Raw genomic sequence first — 27,120 nt, 5'->3', positions numbered from 1 at the left:
TCATAATGTGAGGGAAGAAAAAAGTCCAGACAGCCGCACACCAGGAGAATATAATCCAACGAAATTTCTTTATTGTAAAATCAGGAACAAATCATGTACAAAGCACCATGGATAGAATGTACAGATAATCAGCTAACGCGTTTCATGCTCTGTGGAGCGCTTACTCGTAGCTTTGTACATGATTTGTTCCTGATTTTACAATAAAGAAATTTCGTTGGATTATATTCTCCTGGTGTGCGGCTGTCCGGACTTTTTCTTCCCTCACAACATGGATTAGCATTAGCCAGCACCTGGGGCTTTTCAACTCTGTAGAGCAACATTCAGTTTATACCTGGTTTGGATACAACCTGGTGCGGGGAAAACGCTTGTCCCCGCAGCTGAGAAAAAGTGCAGCGCTCTGTGCCGCAACAAAAGTTGGGTGTGATTTTCATTGCGCTGAATACTGGCTGTGGCTTAAAGGAACACAGAGTGCAGGGGTTCAGTAGTAAGTGACGCAAAGGTTCAGGAATAATTTCAACAAAATTGTGGTTTTCTCAATCACAGTGAAATCCCTTCTTTTTAAGATTGGTAGTGGCAACCAAACGAGTCATCTTCCTCCAGATGGTGGACGGGGATAGCAGGACTGTGATTGGCTTCAGCAGGGGCCAATGACAGTTGTCCTCCGGGAAACAGGGACCGCCCCCCCCCCAGCAGAACTGCACCCAGTCTCTTCCCCATCACAAAAGCTGTTGATCGCAGCTACAGCAAACTTAGGGAACCAAACAATGTTTCCCATCTTTTACAATGTGTGGGGGCACAGTGCCTCCCCCTCAGTGCAGGTGCGGCGTTGGGAATTCTGAAATTGAAATGCATTAGTGTCTCACTGACACTTCCCTGCGCTGCTCTGCTGATGGGGAGGGAGTTGAGTGCCGGCAAAAGAGGCTTCGCATGTCGCTTGCGGCACCCATGCCGGGCGTTACCTACCCCTGAGGTTTGTTATTTTCTAATGAAAAGATTAAGGTGATTTTAGCTACAGTTGTGCTCATAAGTTTACATACCCTGGCAGAATTTATGATTTCTTGGCTATTTTTCAGAGAATATGAATGATAAAACAAAAACTTTTTTCTTTCACTCATGGTTAGTATTTGGCTGAAGCCATTTATTATCAATCAACTGTGTTTACTCTTTTTAAATCATAATAGCAACAGAAACTACCCAAAGGACCCTGACCAAAAGTTTGCATACTCCAGTTCTTAATACTGTGTATTGCCCCTTTAACATCAATGTACCTTTCACCATAGCCCTTGTTGACTCCTCTCCAAATGTAGCGTTTATGGTTGTGGCCAAAACGCTCAATTTTGGTCTCATCACTCCAAATGACTTTGTGCCAGAAGGTTTGAGGCTTGTCTCTGTGCTGTTTGGTGTATTGTAAGCGGGATACTTTGTGGCATTTGTGTGGTAATGGCTTTCTTCGCGAATCGACCATGCAGCCCATCTTTCTTTAAGTGCCTCCTTATTGTGCATCTTGAAACAGCCACACTACATGTTTTCAGAGAGTCCTGTATTTCACCTGAAGTTATTTGTGGGTTTTTCTTTGCATCCTGAACAATTTTCCTGCAGTTGTGGCTGAAATTGTAGTTGGTCTACTTGACCGTGGTTTGGTTTCAACAGAACCCCTCATTTTCCACTTCTTGATTAGAGTTTGAACACTATCAGAGCAATGTATCAGTTTGGGTATGGATCAGTCCTATGCTGGATTAGATATATATATGCTGTATTAAGACTGACTGCAGATTGTTTGTTAACCTCTGAGTAGCGTACTGGTGGCCGCCTATGTGCACTGTAAGAGATTGGAGCGGGTCAGCACTCTGAAGGTTGATTTGTGCTGCAGTCAGTTAGTATAAATATGGGACACCGCGCCGTAAGGCCACACCCTTAGAGAAAGTCGTGATGATGAAACGCATCAGTGCGTGACCTTACGGCGACCGGAAGTGACGTTTGCATTCCACGAACCAGGAAGCGACAACCGTAAGTAAGCGGTGTACGCCGTCTTCCTTATGTTTAAGCCTCGTGTCTATCCTGCGCTGTGCATTACGCTGCTGGTTTTTGATGACATAAGAACCACCTTACTGTCGTATTTTATGGAGTGTCATCTAATTATAGGATAAAAACAGAATTACGCTATTTGGAGCTCTTTTCTTTATCCGAGTACCTCTGGGAGATGCTGTACAACTTTGATACCCTCCATGATGTGAATGACGGTTACCTGAAACATACAGTATTAAGGCTTGATAATTTCTGCCTTCTGATGAGCGAGAACCCCTAAGGGGAGTGTGACGCACGGCTTGAGGATTTTGGTGTGAGGTGTGAGGTTTTTGAAAGAATTCATTTGCAAATTATGGTGGAAAATAAGTATTTTGTCAATATCAAAAGTTCATCTCAATACTTTGTTATATATCCTTTGTCGGCAATGACAGAGGTCAAAAGTCTTCACAAGGTTGTCACACACTGTTGCTGGTATGTTGGCCCATTCCTTCCTGCAGATCTCCTCTAGAGCAGTAATGTTTTGGGGCTGTCGCTGGGCAACTCCCTCCGAAGTTTTTCTATGGGGTTGAGATCTGGAGACTGGCTAGGCCACTCCAGGACCTTGAAATGCTTCTTACGAAGCCACTCCTTCGTTGCTCAGGCAGTGTGTTTGGGATCATTGTCATGCTGAAAGACCCAATCATGTTTTATCTTCAATGCCCTTGCTGATGGGAGGAGGTTTGCACACAAAATCTCACGATACATGGCCCCATTCATTCTTTCATGTACACGGATCAGTCGTCCTGTTCCCTTTGCAGAGAAACAGCCCCAAAGCATGATGTTGCCACCCCCATGCTTCACAGTAGGTATGGTGTTCTTTGGTTGCAACTCAGCATTCTCTCTCCTCAAAACACGACAAGTTGTGTTTCTACCAAACAGTTCTACTTTGGTTTCATCTGACCATATGACATTCTTCCAATCCTTTTCTGGATCATCCAAATGCTCTCTAGCAAACCTCAGATGGGCCCGGACATGTACTGGCTTAAGCAGGGGGACACGTCTGGCACTGCAGGATCTGAGTCCCTGGCGGCGTAGTGTGTTACTTATGGTAGCCTTTGTTACGTTACTGTACCTGTGATCATTTTGACCCCACGGGGTGAGATCTTGCGTGGAGCCCCAGATCGAGGGGAAATTATCAGTGGTCTTGTATGTCTTCCATTTTCTAATTATTGCTCCCACAGTTGATTTCTTCACACCAAGCTGCTTGCCTATTGCAGATTCAGTCTTCCCAGCCTGGTGCAGGTCTACAATTTTGTTTCTGGTGTCCTTCGGCAGCTCTTTGGTCTTCGCCATAGTGGAGTTTGGAGTGTGACTGTTTGAGGTTGTGGACAGGTGTCTTTTATACTGATAACAAGTTCAAACAGGTGCCATTAATACAGGTAATGAGTGGAGGACAGAGGAGCCTCTAAAAGAAGAAGATACAGATCTGTGAGAGCCAGAAATCTTGCTTTGTTTGTAGGTGACCAAATACTTATTTTCCACCATAATTTGCAAATTATTTCAAAAATCAGACAATGAGAATGTCTGGATTTGTTTCCACATTTTGTCTAGGGCATTAGAGAAACAGGTGAGGACCTGGTGGAACATATGCATTATAGAACACTATCCTAAGGAACAAATCATAGTACGTAGCCTGAGATGGGCCGTAGCCCCCCCAGGATGGTTTAGATGACCCTGAGTCAATGTCAGAATGGTAAGGATTCTTTAATGGGGTCGGTTTAAAATTGCAGGACTTGATCTTGCAAAGGAAAAAGAATAAAATGCATGAATTGGAGACTAAAATTAACCAATTGCAGATGCAGTTGGACCCGATTAACCGCTTGCCGACCGTCCCAGGCAGGTGAATCGCCGCCATGGTACATCGGTACCATAGATGGCCACTAGGGGCTGCATGCGCGCTGCCGGAGGCGCGCGTGCACGACCCCTGCTCACCCACGGAGTCAATGCGAGTGCCCGGCGGTCTCGATCGCTCGGGGCACATGGAGAACCGGGAGCTGTGTGTGTAAACACAGTTTCCGATTCTCTGAGGGGAGAACTGACAGATCCACTGCTCATACAGAGTATGAACATGCGATCTGTTAGTTTCCCTGCACAGTCCACATCCCCCTTCAGTTATAACACTTCCTAGGACACACATTAACCCCTTCACTTGCCCCTAGTGTTAATCCCTTCACTGCCAGTGATATTTTTACAGTAATCAATGCATTTTTAATCGCACTGATCGCTGTATTAATCCCAATAGTCCCAAAAATTGTCCGACGTGTCCACCATAATGTCGCATTTACAATAAAATTCGCTGATCGCTGCCATTACTAGTAAAAAAAAAAATTATTAATAAAAATGCCATAGACAAAAAAGTTTTATCGGGATCCTAATGATTTTAAAACAAATTCTGTATACTACTGGCAAAGTTCAATAAACTCTAATAATAAGGAATTTAGTGGGGATACGGACCCAATCCCAATTGAGGTTGAGAGATCACAACAACATACCCCTCATCCATACCAACAAAGGAATGAAAATTTGCAAGTTGCATTCTACACCGAGTCACTTGACCCTCTAATGAGGGAAATGAAAGTAGAGGAAGGGGAATGAGGGGACGGGGAGGTATTGCTAGAATCCCACACCCCACACCTTATGATGACTCTTGTCAGGTTTCTGTAGCAAATAGATATGAACCATTGTGGAATTATAATGATAGAAATGGCTCATATTCACCACGCCCTTTTTGAGGGAGAGGGAGGGGGGGCCTAATATTCTGCACCTTGGATTGAAATGTGATTTGAAAAGACCTATCAGTAAATTTGACGTATATGTCGATGTACATAAATACATGAGAAAACTCAGTATTAAAAAATATTTTTTGAATAAAAATTCAAACCCAGTGAGTTCAAGCGGGCATTCCTCAGTGGCAATAGATAGTAGGCTGAGGAATAAGTCACTGTTTAATCCCCCCCAATATAGCCGCACACCATTTGGAAGTGTTTAAAGGGTTAGTGTTACGCGATTTGGAGAAAGTGGCCCCCAAAAAAGGTGTCAATCCCAGATACATACAGGAAGGAATTGAGCTGCTTGAAACCAGGAACGACGTGATAATTAGACCAGCGGATAAAGGGGGTGGGGTGGTCATTTTGTCTAAAGAGTTCTACAAAAACTAACTAGCAGAATTGCTGTCAGATGTAGACACTTATAAAAAAAATTACATAGTGACCCCACCTCACAATACATCAAAGAATTAGAGGCCCTGGTAGAACATGGTTATCAAACACATGTGTTAACCATGAAAGAGAAAAAACTTGTATTCCCACCATCTACACCCTCCCTAAAATACATAAGGACCCAAAAAATCCCCCCGCTAGACCCATCGTAAATGGTATCTGGTCGGTCACATCAAGGTTGGGACAATATTTAGACCAATTCCTCCAAAATGTGTTATAGTGACCAAAGCTTACCTTAACCACCTGACATCTGGCTGTAGCCGAATGATGGCTACAGCGCAGATGTCAATTCCCAGGAGGCCGTCATATGACGGCCTCCCCTTTCCTCGCTCCCCATGCGCGCTCACGAGCGCGCATCGGGGAAATTCTGTGTTGGCCATGTCCCTTGGACACAGCCAATCACAGATCGCTGTAAATGGCTAATCACAGCGGCCATTTACAGCGCGATCGCCATGGCCAATGAGCGATGATCTCAAATGTAAACATTTGAGATCATCTCTCATTGCCGGCTCTCTCTCCTCACACAGAGACAGCGTGTGAGGAGAGAGAGAAACTGTCAGCTATCTGTGAGTGTAAAAACCTTTTTCAGTGCCTACAGTGCCACCTCATCAGTGCCCACCTGTGCCCATCTGTGCTGCCTCAGTGCCCATCTGTGCCACCTCATCAGTGCCCATCTGTGCCACTCCATCTGTGCCGCCCCATCTGTGCCGCCTTATCAGTGCACATCTGCGTCACCTCATCAGTGCACATCTGTTCCACCTTAGTGCCCACCTGTGCCGCCTCATCAGTGCCCACCTGTGCCACCTCATCAGTGCACATCTGCACATCTGTTCCACCTCATCAGTGCCCCTCTGTGCCACCTCATCAGTGCCCCTCTGTGCCACCTCAGTGCCGCCTCATCAGTGCCCATCAGTGCCGCCTCATCAGTGCCCATCAGTGCAGGCTTAGCAACCATGTCCAAAAGAAGCTTTTCCGTGGAGGAGGCGTACCAAATACTGTCCCAGGCCGACGAGAGCAACGGGGAGCTCTCTTTTTCGGATTCCCTTTCAGATTCTGATTCGGACATAAATTATGAGCCAGTCCTCAGTAGTGGAACACTGAGTGACTCAGAGGAGGAAGATATTTGGCCCGCCAAACGAAGGCGTTCCGGTGAGGAGGCAGTGGCATCTACCAGCACCGCAGTGCAATCCACCAGCACCGCAGTGCCATCCACCAGCACCGCAGTGCCATCCACCAACACTGCAGTGCCATCCACCAGCACCGCAGTGCCTCGGCAAGAAAGGCCAAGGACCCATGCCAGCCTCCCCTATGCCCTGCAGAACCCCTTGTGGCTTCCTCATAATTCAGGAGAAGCCAATATTCCCCCTTTCACTGCCCAGCCAGGAGTCCAGGTGGACAAGGAGAATTTTTCCCCAATAGATTTTTTTAATTTAATTTTTACTGAGGACATGCTATCAAATATTGTGGCCCAGTGCAACCTTTATGCACAGCAATTTATTTTGAATAATCCAACGTCCTACTATGCCCGTCCCTATGAGTGGAGAGACCTAACGGTGGAGGAGTTGAAGGTTTTTTTAGGGCTCACATTTAATATGGGACTCACAAAAAAAAACACTTTGATGTCCTAGTGGTCAACCCACCCCCTCCACCACATGCCAGTATTCTCCAAGGTAATGCCCAGAAACAGATACCTCATGATAATGAGGTTTCTTCATTTCAACGACAATACCCAGTGCCCTCCCCGAAATGACCCAAACTATGACAGGCTTTTCAAAATTCGGCCACTTTTAAATTATTTTTCTGCAGTATTCCCCCAGCTGTTTACCCCGGACAAAAACATATGTGTGGATGAGTCCCTTGTTAAGTTTAGTGGCAGACTTAAAATAAAACAATATATTCCCAGTAAAAGGGCCCGCTATGGGGTGAAGGTATACAAATTATATGACCGAGTCACAGGTTACATGTATGCCTTCAAAGTGTATGAAGGGAAGGACACCCAGCTGCAACCCCCTAATTGCCCAGACTACCTGGGATCAATCGGGAAAATTGTTTGGGGCCTCATATACCCCCTACTAGAGAAAGGCTACCACCTGTATGTAGACAACTTCTACACATCTCTGCCCCTGTTCCACAACCTACACCGGAAGGAGACGTCTGCATGTGGTACCGTAAAAAAGAACCGGAAGGGCTTTCCTCAAAGTCTGGTCAAAAAGAAATTGAGGAAAGGAGAAACGGAAAGTCTACGAAACAACGAGATTTTGGCAGTGAAGTGGAGGGACAAAAGAGATGTCTACATGTTGTCTTCAATCCACAATGATACCTTCATGGAAATCCCCAGAAGAAATGGCCCCATACAAAAACCTAAATGCATCTATGATTATAATTTGTTTATGGGGGGAGTCGACTTGAATGACCAGATGCTGGAACCGTACCTTGCCACAAGACGGACATACCATTGGTATAAAAAAGTCGCAATTTATTTTTTTCATTTGGCCATCTACAATTCTTATGTAATTTATCGTAACTCCACTCAAAACCCCAAATGCTTCCTTGGCTACCAGGAGGAAGTTTTCACTGCCCTTGCATTCCGGAACGGCCCACCAGAAAATATCTGATCAGATGTTCTAAGTCGACTCTCCGAACGCCACTTTCCCGATAAAATCCCTCCCAAACCAACAGGCCAACGACGGCAAAAAAAATGTAAGGTGTGTACCAGAGCAGGATTCAGAAGAGACACATCTTGAACGTAAGCCTCCATTCCTGCAATTTACCCTCACACCTCTTATGCCACTGCCTGCTCTGTAACTGACCCTGGCTTGTTATTTGACCGTGCTTCTGCCTAACGATTCTGTACATACCTCTGCCTGATCTGGAACTGACCCTGGACTGTTATTTGACCATGCTTCTGCCTAACGATTCTGTACATACATCTGCCTGATCTGGAACTGACCTTGGACTGTTTGACCATGATATTTGCCTGCCTCTTGGACTGATCCTATACCCTGCTACTGGACTAGTGGGCTTCAACACAGGGGTCTCACATATGTGAGGGGCTCCAGAATTGTTTTTCTGGATGAAGAAAACTATTTTTTTTGTTTTCTCAATCCTAGATTAGGGTCTGGAGACTCGGAGGCTTCAAAGAGATTTGGGTGGGAGAAGCCTCTACCCCTGTCCCCATTCTGTCCTGAACAAGGCCCTACTTCTGCCTGTAGGACTTACTGCCGTCATGCCTCTGCCTGTCGCACTGACCACACCACATGGACCTGCCTACTACCAGGACCAATATTTTTGGCACTGCTGACAATATCTCTGCCTGCACTGACCCTGGACTTTATATGGACAGTAACCCTGCCTGCTGCCTGGACAATTGTGTTCGCCGCTGCTGACCAAGTCCCTGCCTGCTGCCTGGACCAGTGCTATCCTGCATACAACTGCGCTACTACAACCACAGGTAATCTTTTGTTTACGCTTTGCTCAGCATAATGTATTTTGGGGTGCAATTCTTGGTATGTGCATGCTATGTGTCCCTGGAACACCTGACGGTGTTCCTTGCATGTTGGATCTCTGTATGTGGCCAGGCTGTGTAGAAGTCTCACACCTAGAGTATGCGGTCCAGTTCTGGGCACCAGTCCTCAGGAAGGATGTACTGGAAATGGAGCGAGTACAAAGAAGGGCAACAAAGCTAATAAAGGGTCTGGAGGATATTAGTTATGAGGAAAGGTTGCAAGCACTGAACTTATTCTCTCTGGAGAAGAGACGCTTGAGAGGGGATATGATTTCAATTTACAAATACCGGAATTGTGACCCCTCAATAGGGATAAAACTTTTTCGCAGAAGAGAGTTTACCAAGACTCGTGGCCACTCATTAAAATTAGAAGAAAAGAGGTTTAATCTTAAACTATGTAGAGGGTTCTTTACTGTAAGAGTGGCAAGGATGTGGAATTCCCTTCCATAGGCGGTGGTCTCAGCGGAGAGCATTGATAGCTTCAAGAAACTATTAGATAAGCACCTGAATGACCACAACATACAGGGATATACAATGCAATACTGACACATAATCACACACATAGGTTGGACTTGATGGACTTGTCTTTTTTCAACCTCACCTACTATGTAACTATGTAACTATGTGGTATCGCCATACTCAAGAGGAGTAGCAGAATGTATTTTGGGGTGTCATTTTTGCTATTTAAATGCTATGTGTTGGAAATATCTTATAAACGGACAACTTTGTGTAAAAAAAAAAAATGCTTTTTCATTTTTTTCCACATTTTCCAAAAACTTCTGGAAAAAATAAACCATTCAAAAGACTAATTATGCCTCATAGATTATACGTTGGGGTGTAAGATTTCCAAAATGGGGTCATTTTGTGGGTGTTTCCATTGTCCCGGTGCTCCAGGGCCTTCAAAAGTGTAATAGGTGGTTGAGAAATGTGATGTGTAATTTATGCTCCTAGAACACCTGATGGTGCTCCATGCATGTTGGGCCTCTGCATGTGGCCAGGCAGTGAAAAAGTCCCACACATGTGGTATCGTAATACTCAGGAGGAGTAGCAGAATGTATTTTGGGGTGTCATTTGTGGTATACACATGCCATGTGAGAGAAATAAGCTATTACAATGACAATTTTGTGGAAAAAAAATCTCAATTTTGCAAAGAATTGTGGGAAAAAATACAACTTCAAATAACTCACCATGCCTCTAACTAAATACATTGAAATGTCTACTTTCCAAAAAGGGGTTATTTGGGGGGCATTTGTACTTTCCTGGCTTGTTTAGGGTCTCAGGAAATGAGATAAGCTACCAGTACATCAGATGTGATAATTTTTTTATGATTTGCACCATAGCAGGTAAAATTTTATCACAGAAATTAAGAAAAATTCGTGTTTTTTTAAGTTTTTGGTCTTTTTTCATTTATAGCGCAAAAAATAAAAAACCCAGAGGTAATCAAATACCACCAAAATAAAGCTCTATTTGTATGAACAAAAGGACAAAAAAAATCATTTGGGTACAGTGTTGCATGACTGAGTAATTGTCATTCAAAGTGTGAGAGCACTGAAAGCTGAAAATTGGTCTGGATAGGAGGGGGGTTTAAGTGCCTAGTAAGCAAGTGGTTAAGGATACAAAAAATCTATTACAACTTCTTCAAGAAGTTAAATTAACAGAGAGGAGAGATTTTTTTTGGTCACCTCTGACATGTCATCACTGTACACAGTAATACAACATGACGACGCGCTACCTACTAGCCCTCAATTGGGCATTGAGCCAAAGAGAGGACTTGCCTCATCATCAGAAAATATTCCTACGTGATGCCCTAGAATTCTGCCTCTCCCGTAACTATTTTTGGTTCAATAATCAGTTCTTTTCCAAGACAAAGGTGTAGCTATGTGTGCAAAATTTGCGCTCAGTGTAGTGAATTTATTTATGGGTGATTAGGAGGATAAATAAGTTTTTGAAAAGAAGAGAGACGAGCTACTGTTCTATCGGCGATATAGCGATAATTTAATATTCATATGGGCAGGGACAGAATCATCTCTAATGAACTATCTGGAATGTTTGAACCGTAATGGAAATAATATAAGATTAACGAGCCAGTGGAGTAAAGACGAAATACATTTCCTAGATGTTAATATATGCAGGGTTAATGACAGATTAGAAACTAAGGTTTATTTTAAACCAACAGATCGCAATAGTTTTTTGCCCCTCCAAAGTGGTCGTCACCCTTTATGGTTAAGGAACATATCTAAGGGCCAAATAATGCGCGTAAAAAGGAATTGTTCAACGGTGAATGATTTTGTGCTCCAGACTGAAGTATTGAAAGACAAGTTTGTAGAGAAAGGTTATAATCTTCAGAGATTGATGTAATGGTAGAGGAGATGAGGACCATTCCACATGAGGATTGTTTAAAAGATACAACTTCAGTCAGGACTCACACAGACCATGAATGGGGCTTCATCTCGTCATTTCATTCCCAGTATAGGGAAATAGAATCTGTTTTTAAGACCCACTGGCATTTTTTATGTTTAGATAGGACCTTTAAAACTGTACTGCCTCCGCAACCCAAATTTATTTATCGAAGGGCCCCTAGTGTGGGTAATAGGGTAGTTTTAAAAGGTTTTGGACCCCCCCCCCCCCACTAGACTATCCTTGTTTTGGGACTGGGATGGCTTCTTTGTGTGCCGAAAATGCAGGGCGTGCAGAGAATCCACAATTAAGGAATTCATTACATGTAATATAACACATGTAGTGTATGTTTTGGAGTGTCCTTGCAGGCTGATGTATGTGGGCCACACAAAAAGACCTCTAAAGGTTTGCATCGCAGAACACATACAGAACATTGGGGTTCAAAGACCATAATGTGTCTCTGCATTTTAAACTCCACCATAATCGGGATCCCTCAGGTCTGAAATTTTGGGGAGTAGACCATGTAAAACCAGTGTGGAGAGGCTCTAATATGGTTAGGGAACTCTCCAAACGTGAAACTCACTGGATTTTTTTAATTGACACACTCAAAAAAAAAATTGCTGAAATATTCACATGGTCGATTATATTTTTAAATCATCAGTAGTTTTTTACATTTTTAAGTTTAAATTTTAATATTTTATTTTTTAATTCTTAAATGTGTAAGGTTGTATGTCCCTGACTAAGGTTTACCTTTTTATGTCTCTTCTTTTACACATTTTTTATATATGTGCATATTCATATATGTATATATTTATATACAGTGGGGGGCGGAAAGTATTCAGACCCCCTTAAATTTTTTTACTCTTTGTTATATTGCAGCCATTTGCTAAAATCATTTAAGTTCATTTTTTTCCTCATTAATGTACACACAGCACCCCATATTGACAGAAAAACACAGAATTGTTCACATTTTTGCAGATTTATTAAAAAAGAAAAACTGAAATATCACATGGTCCTAAGTATTCAGACCCTTTTCTGTGACACTCATATATTTAACTCAGGTGCTGTCCATTTCTTCTGATCATCCTTGAGATGGTTCTACACCTTCATTTGAGTCCAGCTGTGTTTGATTATACTAATTGGACTTGATTAGGAAAGCCACACACCTGTCTATGTAAGATCTTATAGCTAACAGTGCATGTCAGAGCAAATGAGAATCATGAGGTCAAAGGAACTGCCTGAAGAGCTCAGAGACAGAAATGTGGCAAGGCATAGATCTGGCCAAGGTTACAAAAAAATTTCTGCTGCACTTAAGGTTCCTAAGAGCACAGTGGCCTCCATAAGAGATGCATTCGGGAGATGGGAGAAAGTTGTACAAAATCAACCATCACTGCAGCCCTCTACCAGTCAGGGCTTTATGGCAGAGTGGCCCGACGGAAGCCTCTCCTCAGTGCAAGACACATGAAAGCCCACGTGAAGTTTGCTAAAAAACACCTGAAGGACTCCAAGATGGTGAGAAATAAGATTCTCTGGTCTGATGAGACCAAGATAGAACTTTTTGGCCTTAATTCTAAATGGTATGTGTGGAGAACACCAGGCACTGCTCATCACCTGTCCAATACAGTCCCAACAGTGAATCATGGTGGTGGCAGCATTATGCTGTGGGGGTGTTTTTCAGCTGCAGGGACAGGACGACTGGTTGCAATCGAGGGAAAGATGAATTTGGCACAGTACAGGGATATCCTGGACAAAAACTTTCTCCAGAGTGCTCAGGACCTCAGACTGGGCCAAAGGTTTACCTTCCAACAAGACAACGACCCTAAGCACACAGCTAAAATAACGAAGGAGTGGCTTCACAACAACTCTGTGACTGTTCCTAAATGGCCCAGCCAGAGCCCTGACTTAAACCCAATTGAGCATCTCTGGAGAGACCTAAAAATGGCTGTCCACCAACGTTTACTATCCAACCCGACAGAACTGGAGAGGATCTGCAAGGAGGAATGGCAGAGGATCCCCCAATCCTGGTGTGAAAAACTTGTTGCATCTTTCCCAAAAAGACTCATGGCTGTATTAGATCAAAAGGGTGCTTCTACTAAATACTGAGCAAAGGGTCTGAATACTTAGGATAATGTGATATTTCAGTTTTTCTTTTTTAATAAATCTGCAAAAATGTCAACAATTCTGAGTTTTTCTGTCAATATGGGGTGCTGTGCGTACATTAATGAGGAAAAAAATGAACTTAAATGATTTTAGCAAATGGCTGCAATATAGCAAAGAGTGAAAAATGTAAGGGGGTCTAAATACTTTCTGTCCCCACTGTATACGTTTATATACAATTTGTATATAATGCTTACAGTATAAATATTATGAATTGTGTTTTTTATATTATGGTAGTTTCGACACACCATTGAGAAGCAAATTCACATATTTGTTTATGAACTGTATAACAGGATAGATATACTATGAATTAGAAAATTTTGAGCAATGTATCAGTTTGGGTATGGATAAGTCCCACGCTGGATTAGATATATGTGCTATATAAAGACTGACTGCAGATTGTTTGTTAACCTCTGAGTAACGTACTGGTGGCCGCCTATGTGCACTATAAAAGATTGGAGTGGGTCAGCACTCTAAAGGTTGATTTGTGCTGCAGTCAGTTAGTATAAATACGGCTCGCCACGCCGTAAGGCCAGGCCCTCAGAGGAATTAGTGATAACGAAATGCGTCTGCTCATGACCTTACGGCGACCGGATGTGACGTCAGCAAGTAAGCGGTGGACGCTGTCTTCCTTGTGCTTGTAAGCCTTGTGTCTATCCTGCGCTGTGAATTACGCTGCTGGTTTTTGATAACATATAAACCACCTTACTGTCGTATTTTATGGAGTGTGGCATTGAGTTTAAAATAGGATAAAAACGGAGTTACGCTACTTTTGGAGCTCTTTTCTTTATCCGAGTACCTATGGGAGATGCTGTATAACTCTGACACCCTCCATGATGTGGATGACGGTTACCTGAAACATATTAAGGCCAGATATGTTCTGCATTCAGGTGAGTGAGAATGCACGGCTTGAGGATTTTGGTGTGAGGTGCACATCTACAATATTGCATTAGAATCACCACCTGTGTCTTTCTGGACTATTTTATCACCATCTGTCATTCTTTTTTCTCATATGCCATTATCCTATGAAAGTTGGTCATAATGAAGTAATGACAGTAGCACTGCTTTAGTATTCAGAGTTTGAACACTGCTGATTGGCATTCTCAGTTTCTTGGATACCTTTTTATATCCCTTTCCTGTTTTATACAGTTCAACCTTTTCCTGCAGATCCTTTGACAATTCTTTTGCTTTTTTCATGACTCAGAATCCAGAAATGTCACTGCAGCACTGGATGAAAGATGCAAGGGTCTGTCAGGAGTCCAGAAACTCATTGACCTTTTATACACACACATTAATTACAAGCAAACAGATCACAGTTGAGGATGGTTACCTTTTAATAGCCATTCAAACCCCTTTGTGTCAACTTGTGTGCATGTTATCAGGCCAAAATCACCAGGGTATGTAAACTTTTGATCAGGGTCATTTGGGTAGTTTCTGTTGCCATTATGATTTAAAAACAGTAAACACAGTTTATTGATAATAAATAGCTTCAGCCAAACACTAACCGTGAGTGAAATAAATGTTTTTGTGTTATCATTCTCATTCTCTGAAAAATGGCAAAGAAATCATAAATTCTGCCAGGGTATGTAAACTTATGAGAACAACTGTATATTGTAGCTAATTTGGTGCACTTGTAACAATACAGTTGTGTAGTTCGTGCTACTTTTTTTTTTTTCTTTTTTTTTCTTTTTTTATTCTTAATAATATTTTCACAAACAACCGTTTGAGTTCTGTCTGTACTTTATCTTATTGGGTTAGTTCAGAGGAGGCATTACGGGTCTAAGAGACAGGCAGCCCCTTTGATAAAAAAAAAAGTAAAAACATGAACATATGAGCACAAATGCAAGTGTATGGTAAACATGGGTGTGTATGTGAACAATGATTGCAAAACACATTTGTTATATCAATGCTTGCTGGAGAGAGAAACAATTTTAGGGTCATTATTTATGGGCAACTTTAAATTGATGAGCTGTATAGTTTTTTTTTCAAGCCGCACACAATTTAGACCCCTTTCACGCGGAGGCGGTTTTCAGGCATTTTAGCGCTAGAAATAGCCTCTAAATAACGCCTGAAAACCGCCTCGCATTCATTTCAGCATGTCTCTTCACACTTGGGCGGTGCGCTTGCGAGACATTAGGAAAAGTCCTGCGAGCAGCATCTTTGGGCCGGTTTAGGAGCGCTGTATACAGCGCTCCCAAAACACCCTGCCCATTAAAAATGAATGGGCAGCACTTTCAAAGCGTCTGAAAAGCACTTTTGGAAGCGCCGTAACACGGATGTTTTTAACCCCTTCTTAAACAGTGCTAAAACGAGCGGCGCTTTAGCGCTGTATAAGGGGTCTTAAAGTCTTCACATATTTTGATATCTATTTACTCGCTTTAGTGTCTTCTTATATAGTCTCTTCTTTATATTTTTCACAGTCATTTTTGGAGATTTTATTGTGTTTGTGCACTAAAATTAATTTGCGTTTATTTTTTACTGAAAATTTTTATTTGATAAACAGTTTTGCTAACATTGTGCGACATCGACTTTGTAACTGGCATTATTTAATTCTATGGGTGGGTCCCCCACTTTCAGAAAATGTATAATGTTTTAGGGTATGGAGCATGTTTTTGCGTAAATGCAAATTTAGCATATGAGTGCAAAATTTTAAAAAAGGTACCAGCAGCAAAATGGTTAAAGGGTATGTAAATCTTAATGGTCCCTTCATACTGTCTGCATGCTTAATGCTCCATTTTAGCATACTGGCAGCTGTCCGTTTTGGGCTGCAGTGAGACATGGGCAGGGGGTGATGTCCCTCACACAGTTCCTCCTTTTTTTTGTCAACCTTATTTGACGTGCATAAAGTAACAGTTCATTCATGTTACTGCACAGCAGCGCAGATTAAAAAATGCAGCACATATGCATTTTATCACAGACTGAGTTGCAGGGAGAACAGGGGCACATAAAAAATAATTTTTTTCATGTGTCCTAGTGGTAACTGCCATTTTTCCAGTGTGGAAAAATGCCAGTCACCATACTGTGTGAAAGTGCCCCAACTATAAACTTCTCATCTCTTTTTTTGGTCTGATAACCACTTCAGCCTAGGAAGGATTTACCCACTTCCTGACCAGGCCATTTTTTGCGATACAGCACTGCATCGCTTTAACTGACAATTGCATGGTCGTGCGACGTTGTACCCAAACAAAATGTATGTCCTTTTTTCTCCACAAATAGAGCTTTCTTTTGGTGGTATTTGATCACCTCTGCTTTTTTTATTTTTTGCGCTATAAATAAAAAAAGCGTCAATTTTGAAAAAACACAATATTTTGTACTTGTTGCTATAATAAATATCCCAAATAAAAAAAAAAAAAAATTCTTCATCAGTTTAGGCCGATATGTATTCTTCTACATATTTTTGGTAAAAAAAAAAATCACAATAAGGGTATATTGATTGGTTTGCGCAAAAGTTATAGCGTCTACAAAATAGGGGATAGATTACTAGTAATGATGGTGATCTGCGATTTTTATCGGGACTGAGACATTGCGGCGAACAAATCGGACACTTTTGACACTTTTTGGGACCAGTGACATTTATACAGCGATCAGTGCTATAAATAGCCACTGATTACTGTATAAATGTCACTGGCAGGGAAGGGGTTAACACTAGGGGGCGATCAAGGGGTTAAATGTGTTCGATAGGTGTGTTCTAACTGTGGGGGGAATGTGGCTGACTAGAGGAGGAGAGAGATCGTTGTTCCTACTTGGTAGAAACACACAATCTCTCTCGTCTCCCCTGACAGAACCGGATTTGTGTGTTTACACACACAGATCTCGGTTCTCGCTCTGTCACGAACGATCGCCCTGCCGGGCACAAGCATTGGCTTTGGGGACACGCTGCGGGTGCACGCCTGCTATAGCGCCTTAAAGAGCCGATGTACAGCAGCTGGTTGGGAAGAGGTTAATTATATTTGTTATATCTAATAAATAGGTTGCTCTATGCATGTGTTGACTCTTATCAGTCAGCATTATTCTTTAGGGTCTCTGCGAGCAACTGAAGCTAGGTTCTGTGTTTTAATGGAGAAGGCTTGCTGTTGGCCTTTGCTGGGACCGGAAGGTCACCAGGTCACCATAGTTGTGGTGTGGGTGTGTGTGTTCTTTGCCACTGAAAAAACAGATGTTTTAAAGGTCAGCTTCACTTTTACATAGTTAGGTTGAAAATAGACACAAGTCTATCCAGTTCATCCTTAAAAACAATAAATACATAAAATAGTGTATGGTCCCACTGTCATTATGGCAGATGAGATGTGTAGTAAGTCAATGGCAGCAAATAAATAATCATCCATTGAACGGGCAGAGCTGAGCACAACCACACTAAAGTCAAAAGAATATAAGTTTCCTCCAGAAGAGGCACCATGTGATTAATTTAGAGGGGGGAGGTGGGAGTAGTTTGGGGGATTATTATGCAACTGGGTATAGAATAACCCTAGTCTACAACCTGGACTTAAAGTGGGGTTCCACCCAAAAAAACAAAAATACCTGAAAAATTCTAAAAAAAACAACAAAAATTTGGATATATATATTTTTTTTTTTTACTTACCTCTAAATGCCTGTTGCTAGGTGGTCCCTCGTAGTCTGCCTCTTCCTTTGCCTGGGCTGGTGACATCACTTCCCCCTCGGCATAGGAAGAACTCGGCTCTGCTCCTTCCCTCCTGTCAATCATCTGGGACCCATTACAGGTCCCAGGTGATTGAGCGGCCAATCACGGCGCGCGGCGCCGCTCGCGCATGCTCAGTGGGTGCCAGGCTGTGAAGCCACAGCCCGGCGCACACAGTGGAAATGCCGGCCCGACGAGCGGGGGGGGGGGGGGGGGCGAGCGGGGCTTCGATCCCCCGCATCGCTGGACCCAGGGACAGGTAAGTGTCCAATTAAAAGTCAGCAGCTGCAGTATTTGTAGCTGCTGACTTTTATTTTTTTAAATTTTTTTAATAGACCCCCTGGGTGGAACTCCTCTTTAACCTTTTGCCGTTTTGCATACATAATGATTAGTGATGCTTTTGATTATTATTTTTTTTACCATCGGGGCATTATGGTAATGTAGTGCAGCAGAATGCCGCCATTCATATGCTACCTATAGTGATTTATCTTTATTTTTTCTCTTAATTCATAGCTGTAAATTGCCCTAACCCTGATGTGAAAAATTCAAGACGACTGTCAGGGTTCATTGGCCCATATACATTGAATTCTGCTATATCGTTTGAGTGTGATAAATGCTGTGTTCTGAAGGGATCCAGTTCAATCTTGTGCAATATTGATAGTCAGTGGGTACCCGCAATTCCACAGTGTGAAAGTATACAGCATTGAAAAAAAAGTATTCTTCATTACCTTCTTTTAATAAAGTGAAATCTAAAACTACCTTATAAGGGTCACGTTACAATTTACTGAGACTATGTAACATAGGGGGGCCAATCTATCCAATCAGTTTGTATCCAATCAGGCAGGCCTTTGCGCTAATTCGTTTTTGGTAGTTACAAAAACAATTGTACAATTGGATTGTAATGTCTGTGGTTAGCTGTAATGTGAATTTCAACCACTGTTACTTTCTTACATATATCAGTCTCCATTCTTACTAGCTCATTCTTTCTAGTAAACTAACCTGTTTTCTTCTGCAAACCTTTCATTCTATCTCTCTTCTCTTTACCACCTTATTTTCTTCTTTCTATTTTCCCCTATTTTTCCACCTGCTTCATATTATACTCCTGCTTCTCGCTTCCATGTCCTCATGTTATATTCTGTGCATTTGGAAACCCATCCACTTTTTATTTAATGCAGTCCATTAAGCTGGCTAGAACTAGCTTCTGAGGGAGTCTATTGCACATTTTCAAAACTCTTATGCCCCATACACATGGTCGGATTTTCCGACGGAAAATGTGTGATAGGACCTTGTTGTCGGAAATTCCGACTGTGTGTAGGCTCCATCACACATTTTCCATCGGATTTTTCGACACACAAAGTTTGAGAGCAGGCTATAAAATTTTCTGACAACAAAATCCGTTGTCGGAATTTCCGATCGTGTGTACACAAATCCGATGCACAAAGTGCCACGCATGCTCAGAATAAATAGAGATGAAAGCTATTGGCTACTGCCCCGTTTATAGTCCCAACGTACGCGTTTTACGTCACCGCGTTCAGAATGATCGGATTTTTGAGCCAACATCCGTCGGAAAAAATCCTAGGATTTTGTTGTCGGAATGTCTGATAAATATCCGACCGTGTGTACGGGGCATTACTGTGAAGAAGCCTTTCCATGTGCAACAATAAATCTCATTCCCACCAGCTGGAATGAGTACCCTCATGTCATTTGCATTGAACTTATGACTATAGTGAACAACTTTATATTGATCCTCTATATGGACCCTTTATGTATTTACTGTATATAGGGTGACCATATCTCCTTTTAAACACCTCTTCTCAAGAAGAAAAAATCCGGTTAGGTAGATAAAAAAATAAGCCTATAATTAACACTGCGCTCCAGAATGTGTATTTAAATGAGTGTGCCGCTACTTACCAAATATAAAAAAAAATAAATAGTGAAAATATACATTGTGATCAAAAAATATACATTTCACAATAGCGCACTAAAGTGAATCACCACGCAAAAAACAAACAAAAAAACCTCAAATACAAATTAAAAATGTATAAAGTATCCATGAAATATAATTCTGTGTCCATAGAAATACAAAGCAATATCTTGGAGTCTCATGCAAAAAAAAATCTAGTGTTACAACACCAATAATCCTCCACCACAGTGATGTGTGCCACTTCCGATCCCTTAAGAAAAAAGCTCACCAGATGCTGTTGCCATTCACACTCTTGTCTGACATATCTCGTTTTTGTGTTAAATTGAAGAGCCGCTAATGGACACCAAACTCCATTCAGATACTGACTTCAAACCATCTACAATGTCAATATTATTATATACATGCATGAAGGAACCTCTACCATTGAAAGCATCGGAACAAAATAAAAAAAAAAAAAAAAAAAAACATCCGCTACTCCCCCCCCCCCCCAAAAAAAAATGGCCTTGTTTACATCTGCCCTAAACCGGAAGTAACATCATGTCACTTCCAGCCTCCTAGATCATAGAGGTTAACAGAGACAATCTGGTCCAGCTGCAGCAACTGCCAAATCGGTTCCCAGGCTTCCCAATGCGAAAAGTAAGCCTGAGAACCAACGCAAAGCGGAAGGGGGGGGCTAATCAACAGCTCGGATCACTTTTATCAGAAAGCGCAGCAGCTAAGGAAAATTTTATCACCGGGATTATGGCATACTGCCGCATTCATAACACCGGTAAATCACTTCAAAACTGCAACGTATATGTACGTATTGCGGTCTTGAAGTGGTTGAAAAATCATTGTCGGCCTGAAGATTACATAAAACTCCAAAAACATGGTATATTTATTTTAAAAGCAGACACCCTAGAGAATAAATAGCGGTATTTCCAATTTTTCTATGTCACACGATAATACCGCAAATGTAGTTCCGGGTGCCAGGCAAGTGGGTTTCTTTACATTTAGCCTTGCTGCCAGAAACAGGGTTCGCTTTTTTATTTTGCCCCCGCACCCCTCCCCAGCTTTGCATCACAGGCTCTGCTTGCCCATCGGCGGGCCCGGGACCACTGTAGCAGGTGCCGAGGGGGGCAGCAGAGCGGAACATTGGAGAGGTTGCTTCTTTCTGTTGTGTTCGAGACAAAAACTGATGGGAAATGTTCCAAATGAGAAACAGCCCTCTTTCACACTGGCGGACTGATCTGAAAAATGGACAGGTGGACCCCTTTGGACCATCCACTCTGCTCTATGGATTGGCGGATGTACACGGACATGTGTTTATTTACACCCTCCTGCATCTGATCCGATAAAAACAGATGGATGGGGATCCGTTTGCCTTTGGTCTAGTGGATCAGATGACAGTGTAAATGGACAGAACGTCTGTTTACATCGGACCGCCCATAGAGCAAAGCGAGCTGTGTCCGCTCTACATAAGCGGAACTGACACACAACTGTTATCTGCATGCTCAGCAGGGATCTGACATATTCCCCGCTAGCAAGTATGCGTGAAAGGGGCCTAATGATTTAATAACTCTGTCTAGTTTGTAATTATATATGTGGCAATTGGTTACCTTTCCATATGCCAATTTATTCTGTAAATGCAATGTTGAACCCAGGGTGTGTGTTAACAGTCATACAGCATCCAGGCCTCCAACCAGCTGACTGGTATGAGGGCAGAAGTGGCTTCTCCTGGCAAACATTTTGTACATTGCTGCATTTTCACATAGTAAAATGGGCAATCGCAACATAAAAGCCAGCGACGTATTCCTACTCAAACTGATGTCTCACATTTTCTATGTGGGTAAACGGAGATGGGGACTCAGAAGTGACGTTTTTACAAGTCACTTTCGGGTCAGCCTCGAGGAGGGGAGGAGAGCAGACGTGTGTCCACTTAGCTCCCCCCCTCTTACTCGCCTGCACCTACTCACTGTACCAGTCCGAGCCTGCAGAAAAATAAAAACTGCCTGGCCCCCGGAACTTCATGTCCCAGGCGTGGACGAAACAAATTTCTTTCTTGGTTTTCTTGTGTTTTTTTTTTTCTTTTTATGTATTTTTGTAATTAGTTTTATTTTTATACAGTAGGGAAAATGTAGCAATATGAAATGGAAAGAAAATGACAGATTCTTTTTTTCTGGCTTAGTTAGGACATAGATTAAACAAAGACACAAGTCCATTTAGTTTAACCATTAGAACAAAAAATAAATAGGGTTAATTAGAAACCCTCCATATGCAGAATTCTACACCTACAGTTGATCATGAGGAAGGCAAAAAAATTCCCTGAAGAATGGTCCAAACTACTCCAGCGGGGGAAAATGAAATGCCTTCCTGAGAAGGCAATTGGATATTCCCTGGATCAACCATCTCTAGTGTTATACATCTTAACCAGGGGTGTATCATGAAATCAGTGGGCCCGTGTGCAACTCAAAAGTGGGCCCCGAGGACAGCTGGGAAAAAGAATGCGGCGTACACAGCGTGCTGTGGCAAAAGTGGGCGTGGTTTAAATTATGCTAAATAATGGGCATAGCTTGAAGGGGTTGTGGTTAAATAGAGTCTGAGATGATTTACATATCATCTCAGAATGTGGTAATGTTAAATGGAGTGTATGGCGGTGAGTAGTATGTGTAGGAAAGGTGTGTGGGGTGTATAGAGGTGAGTGGTATATGCAGGAGAGGAGTGCGGAGTGTATGGTGGTAGGTAGTATGTGCAGGATAAGAGTGCACAGTGTATAGAGGTGAGAAGTATGTGCAGGAGAAGAGTGTGAAGTGTATGGCGGTAAGTATTATGTGCAGGGAGAGGAGTGTGGAGTGTATGGCGGTGGGTAGTAGGAGAGGAGTGCAGAGTACATGGCGGTGGGTAGTAGGAGTGGAGTGCAGAGTGCATGGCGGTGGGTAGTATGTGTAGGAGAGGAGTGCAGAGTGTATGGCGGTGGGTGGTGTGTGTAGGAAAGGAGTGAGGAGTGTATGGCAGTGGGTGGTATGAGTAGGAGAGGAATGCGGAGTGTACGGCAGTGGGTAGTATGTGTAGGAGAGACGTGCGGAGTTTATGGCTTTGGGTGGTATGTGTAGGCAGGCCCGGACTGGCACGAAAAAAAGGGCCCGGGCATTTTGGACTGAGCAGCCGGGGGGGGGGGGGTGTAACGGGATTTGCGGTTCCAGGATGTGTGGATTCAGTTACACACTGAGGCGTTTTTCTGGCGCTAAAAATAGTGCCTGTAAAACTCCTGAAAAACGCCTCCCCTGCAGCCCCATTGTGAGAGCCCATGTGCTTTCACACTGGGGCGTTGTCCTTGCAGGACGTTAGAAAAAGTCCTGCAAGCAGCGTCTTTGGGGCAATGCGGGAGCGGTTTATACACCTCTCCTCCACCGCCCCTGCCCATTGAAATCAATGGGCACTGCTGCCGAAGCGCCTGCAAAGCACTTTGGCAGCGGCGCTTTTAGCCCTTTATTCGGTTGCTAGCGGGGGTTAAAAGCGCTCCACTAGTGGCCGCAAATCACATAAATTTACAGCGGTAATGCGGCGCTAAAATTAGAGGAGTGCCCAGAGACAGTGGCGTAGCGTAGGTTGGCATCCGGGGCAAGGCAGGTAATTTGCGCCCCTTAGTCCGTGGACTTGCCTATTCTTATCTCGCACCCGGAAAACTCCGCTGCGCTCCCGCCGCCATCGAACCTGACATCAAGGGCAGTGCACTCTGAGCTGGCTGATTAGAAGCCTGCAGTCACATAGGAGGAGAAAAATAGCATAATTAGCCTTATCAAAGGAGCACTTTCTGACCCTGGAGCATCAGATCCAAATCCCTTCACCAGCAGAAAAAGAAGTGGGCGGGAAGAGAGGTGGGTGTATACCAACAGCACTGCTTTCACTATAAGCAGCGGCAGCACCTAGCCAGCTTTCATGTGCAGAAGGCGGGTCTGAGATCCTGCAGCTGCGTATACAGAAGGTGGTGGTGTGGAAGGACTCAGCCTCACCGTCCCTCCTCTCCTGGCATCCTGGTTGCCAGGTAACCGGCGGCTACGAGGCGCATGCGTGAACCGGGACCTTCGCTTCAGCAGTGGCCTAGGTTGCTATGGAGCGGCTTGGTGGACTCCTTCCACTCCTCCCGCATATGCAGCACATCACCCGCGGCCAGCTCTGCCTCCCGCCCATCCCATGGGCGGCCACGCAATCCGCCCATCAACCAGCGGCCGGCCCTGCATGTCACAGTCTCCCTAAGAAGTGCGGCCCGGGCCCACCGGGAAAATGCCTGCTGTGCCCCATGGCCAGCCTGGGCCTGTGTGTAGGACAGAAGTGTGGAGTATATGGCGGTGGGTAGTATGTGTAGGAGGGAAGTGTAGAGTGTATGGCGGTGGGTAGTATGTGTAGGCGAGGAGTGCGGAGTGTATGGCAGTGGGTAGTATGTGTAGGAGAGGAGTGCGGAGTGTATGGCAGTGGGTAGTATTTGTAGGAGCGGAGTGTATGGCGGTAGGAGAGGAGTGCATAGCAGGGGTTGGTATGTGTAGGAGAGGAGTGCGGAGTGAATGGCGGTGGGTGGTATTTGTAGGAGAGGAGTGCGGACTGTATGGTGGTGAGTAGTTAATGCAGGGAGAGTAGTGCAGTACCACCTTCTGAATGTCTGTCAGCCACTGTTATACCACCTTGGTGGATCACTTTTCAGACGGACTACGGTAGGGAGTACAGCAGGTCTGGAAAAGCCGTAAAAGAAAAAAATCTCAAGCTCATTCCTTACCAAAATCGACAGGGTGTCTCAACAGGGCAGTGTACAGGAGGTCTGCAGGGCAAATTACGTGGGGAAGGGTGCAGGGCACATTACATGGCGAGGGGTGTAGGGCACATTATATAGGGCACAAGATAAAAGGTAGCTGCTGAACAGTGTAGAAGTAAATTGTGCATCCCATCGGAATGTAGCTGATCAGCTGTGCCTGCATCAGGGGGATAGAAAAGATAATATATAGGCTGGGCAGTTGGAGCACTGGGATGGGCAGAGAGATAACATGATCTGGTAAGAGGGGGCAGTACAGGAGTGAAGGACTGCAGGGAGACTAACCCAGCAGAATTAGTAGTACTGAGAAGAGCAGGACGATCGGAGAAGGATTGCAGAGGTGGGGGGGGGGGGGGGGGGAATGGGATGAAAAACAAAGTTACAGAGAACCAGAACAAGTGGAGTCAGACTGAGCACAGCTAACTTTAGAGCAGAGCTGTGCTGCGAGAGAATGACAGGAGGAATGAACTGTAGTTTAGTGGGCAAATGTGCTTGTCAGCTGCCCTGACCCCCCTTATCACTGGTATCAGTAGTGGTCAGGTGGGAGGTGGGTCAGTGTAGTGGTCAGGTGGGCCAATGTAGTAGTTAGGTGGGCCAGTGTAGTGGTCAGGTAGGCGAGTGTAGGAATCAGGTAGGTCTGTGTAGTCTCCACTCCCGCCACCTCCACCATATACATAGGCTGGGCAAAGAGGGTGGAGTCAGGGGCAGAGCCAATGGGAGAGGCGGCAAAATGAGGTTTCCCCCTAGGGTGTCAAAAATCCTTGCACCAGCCCTGGTCCTAGCGTCAACTAAATGACCCAACTGAAACAAGACGAAGATATCTGTGACGTCAGGCTATCCACAATCCTCGGGTTGAAAACAAATTATGTCATTAAGGATAAATTTTGCGTAAGGGGAAATTGGCATTTTAGTATTTCACCAAAGACCTCTAAGAAATACATAGTGTTAAGCATGTTTGATGGGTGTATATGAAAATCACTATTCCACAGCAGGGAGTTGGGGTGAACAGTTCATAACTTTTCCACTTCACTCCAAGAGGCCAAAGTAAATTGCTTTGTAGTATTTAAGTAGGTTTGGAAAAGCAAGGCCTTGGTTGCAGGAACCGTAAAACCTTGTTAGATATCCTATGTAGAAATAAAGTGAAAAATATCATATAAAGGGCGCCAATATTTAACATTTCTTAGCTGCCCCTTAAAAGTGCTTGTATACCCTTTTTTGATATTTTTACTTACAGGTAAGCCTATAATAAGGCTTACCTGTAGGTAAAATAAATATCTCCTAAACCTGTACAGTTTAGGAGATATTCACTTTGCATGCAGCTGCTGACATCAGCGGCGCATGCGCTGTGAAACCCCGGCTGAAGGTCCGGCAGACGCTGCCAGACCTTGCCAGGAAGAAGACTCCCACACGCACGCGCAGGAGTGGCATAATCACAGTTCAGGCCACTCACAGCGCTGGAGCCGAGAACCCGGAAGAAACGCAGAGGGAACATGTCGGCTCCCTCGGCGTGGACTGGGATCAGATTCCGAGGCCTCGTTCCAAGGTGAGTATTTCATAATGAGCTAGTATGCGCTGCATACTAGCTCATTATGCCTTTGCCTTACAGGGTTTTAAAAAAAATAAAAATTTCAGTGCGGATATGCAACCGCTTTAAGTGTATTAAACCACTAAATAAATTTAAAATTATAAGTCTACTTCTATACTCTGTGTTTACAAACCTAAACAAAATTTGAAAAAATGTGATGCAATAAAGCAGATGCAAGATATATAACAAACACTTTCATATGACAATACACCAAATACCCCAGACAGTCAATTTCTATTAGTGTTGTTTTTCTTTCAAATAAAGATCCTTTTATCAGTGTCCATACACCTGTGAAAATTATTTCCACTTTTACAACAAATAACTATTATGCAATTTGGTTCGTGTCCATACATATGTGAAATAGTCCCACCCATACACCATATCTTTAGATATTAGTGACAGCTTCTATACTTCAGAATAAAGTGCTTCACCATGTGTGGTAAAGGGAACCACTTATCAGACTCCTATGGCCATAAAGATCTCCTCAGCTTTTGGATTATATCCACATGGAGGGTGAAATGAGCTCAGCATATAATATGCCCTCCAGCTCCTCTGCCACATCCAAATGGGAATTATGGATCCAAAAAGATATAAATAGGATGGTTCCAGACGTTTATTTAAATTCACCAAATTAAATCTAAACCAACCATATGCATTTGCATTATTTTGTGCCAAAAGCAGCACCAGCACAAACAGCCTGTGATATCAGTGCTCTCTAAAGGGACCTGGCGTATGTATTTCACCAATAGGCATCATCAGGATGTCTCAGATATTCTGTGTTGTTTTTATGCCCATGTGAAGTTTATTAGGTCTCTTTATTATTTCTAAGATGGGAGGTATGGATAAGAGGT

The 27,120-nt window shown here is 43.4% G+C and overlaps 1 protein-coding gene across 1 annotated transcript in view; it reads left to right on the top strand.

The window, feature by feature from the left end:
* Positions 1-27,120, top strand: part of LOC141128475 (C4b-binding protein alpha chain-like) — a gene marked incomplete in the record, with an annotated part of 860,616 nt that overhangs the window by 511,313 nt on the left and 322,183 nt on the right.

The sequence above is a fragment of the Aquarana catesbeiana genome, linkage group LG02, assembly GCF_042186555.1.
Source record: "Aquarana catesbeiana isolate 2022-GZ linkage group LG02, ASM4218655v1, whole genome shotgun sequence".
NCBI lineage: Eukaryota > Metazoa > Chordata > Amphibia > Anura > Ranidae > Aquarana > Aquarana catesbeiana.
The sequence above is the reverse complement of the archived record's forward strand: the minus strand, read 5'-3'. Positions and strand labels throughout refer to the sequence as shown.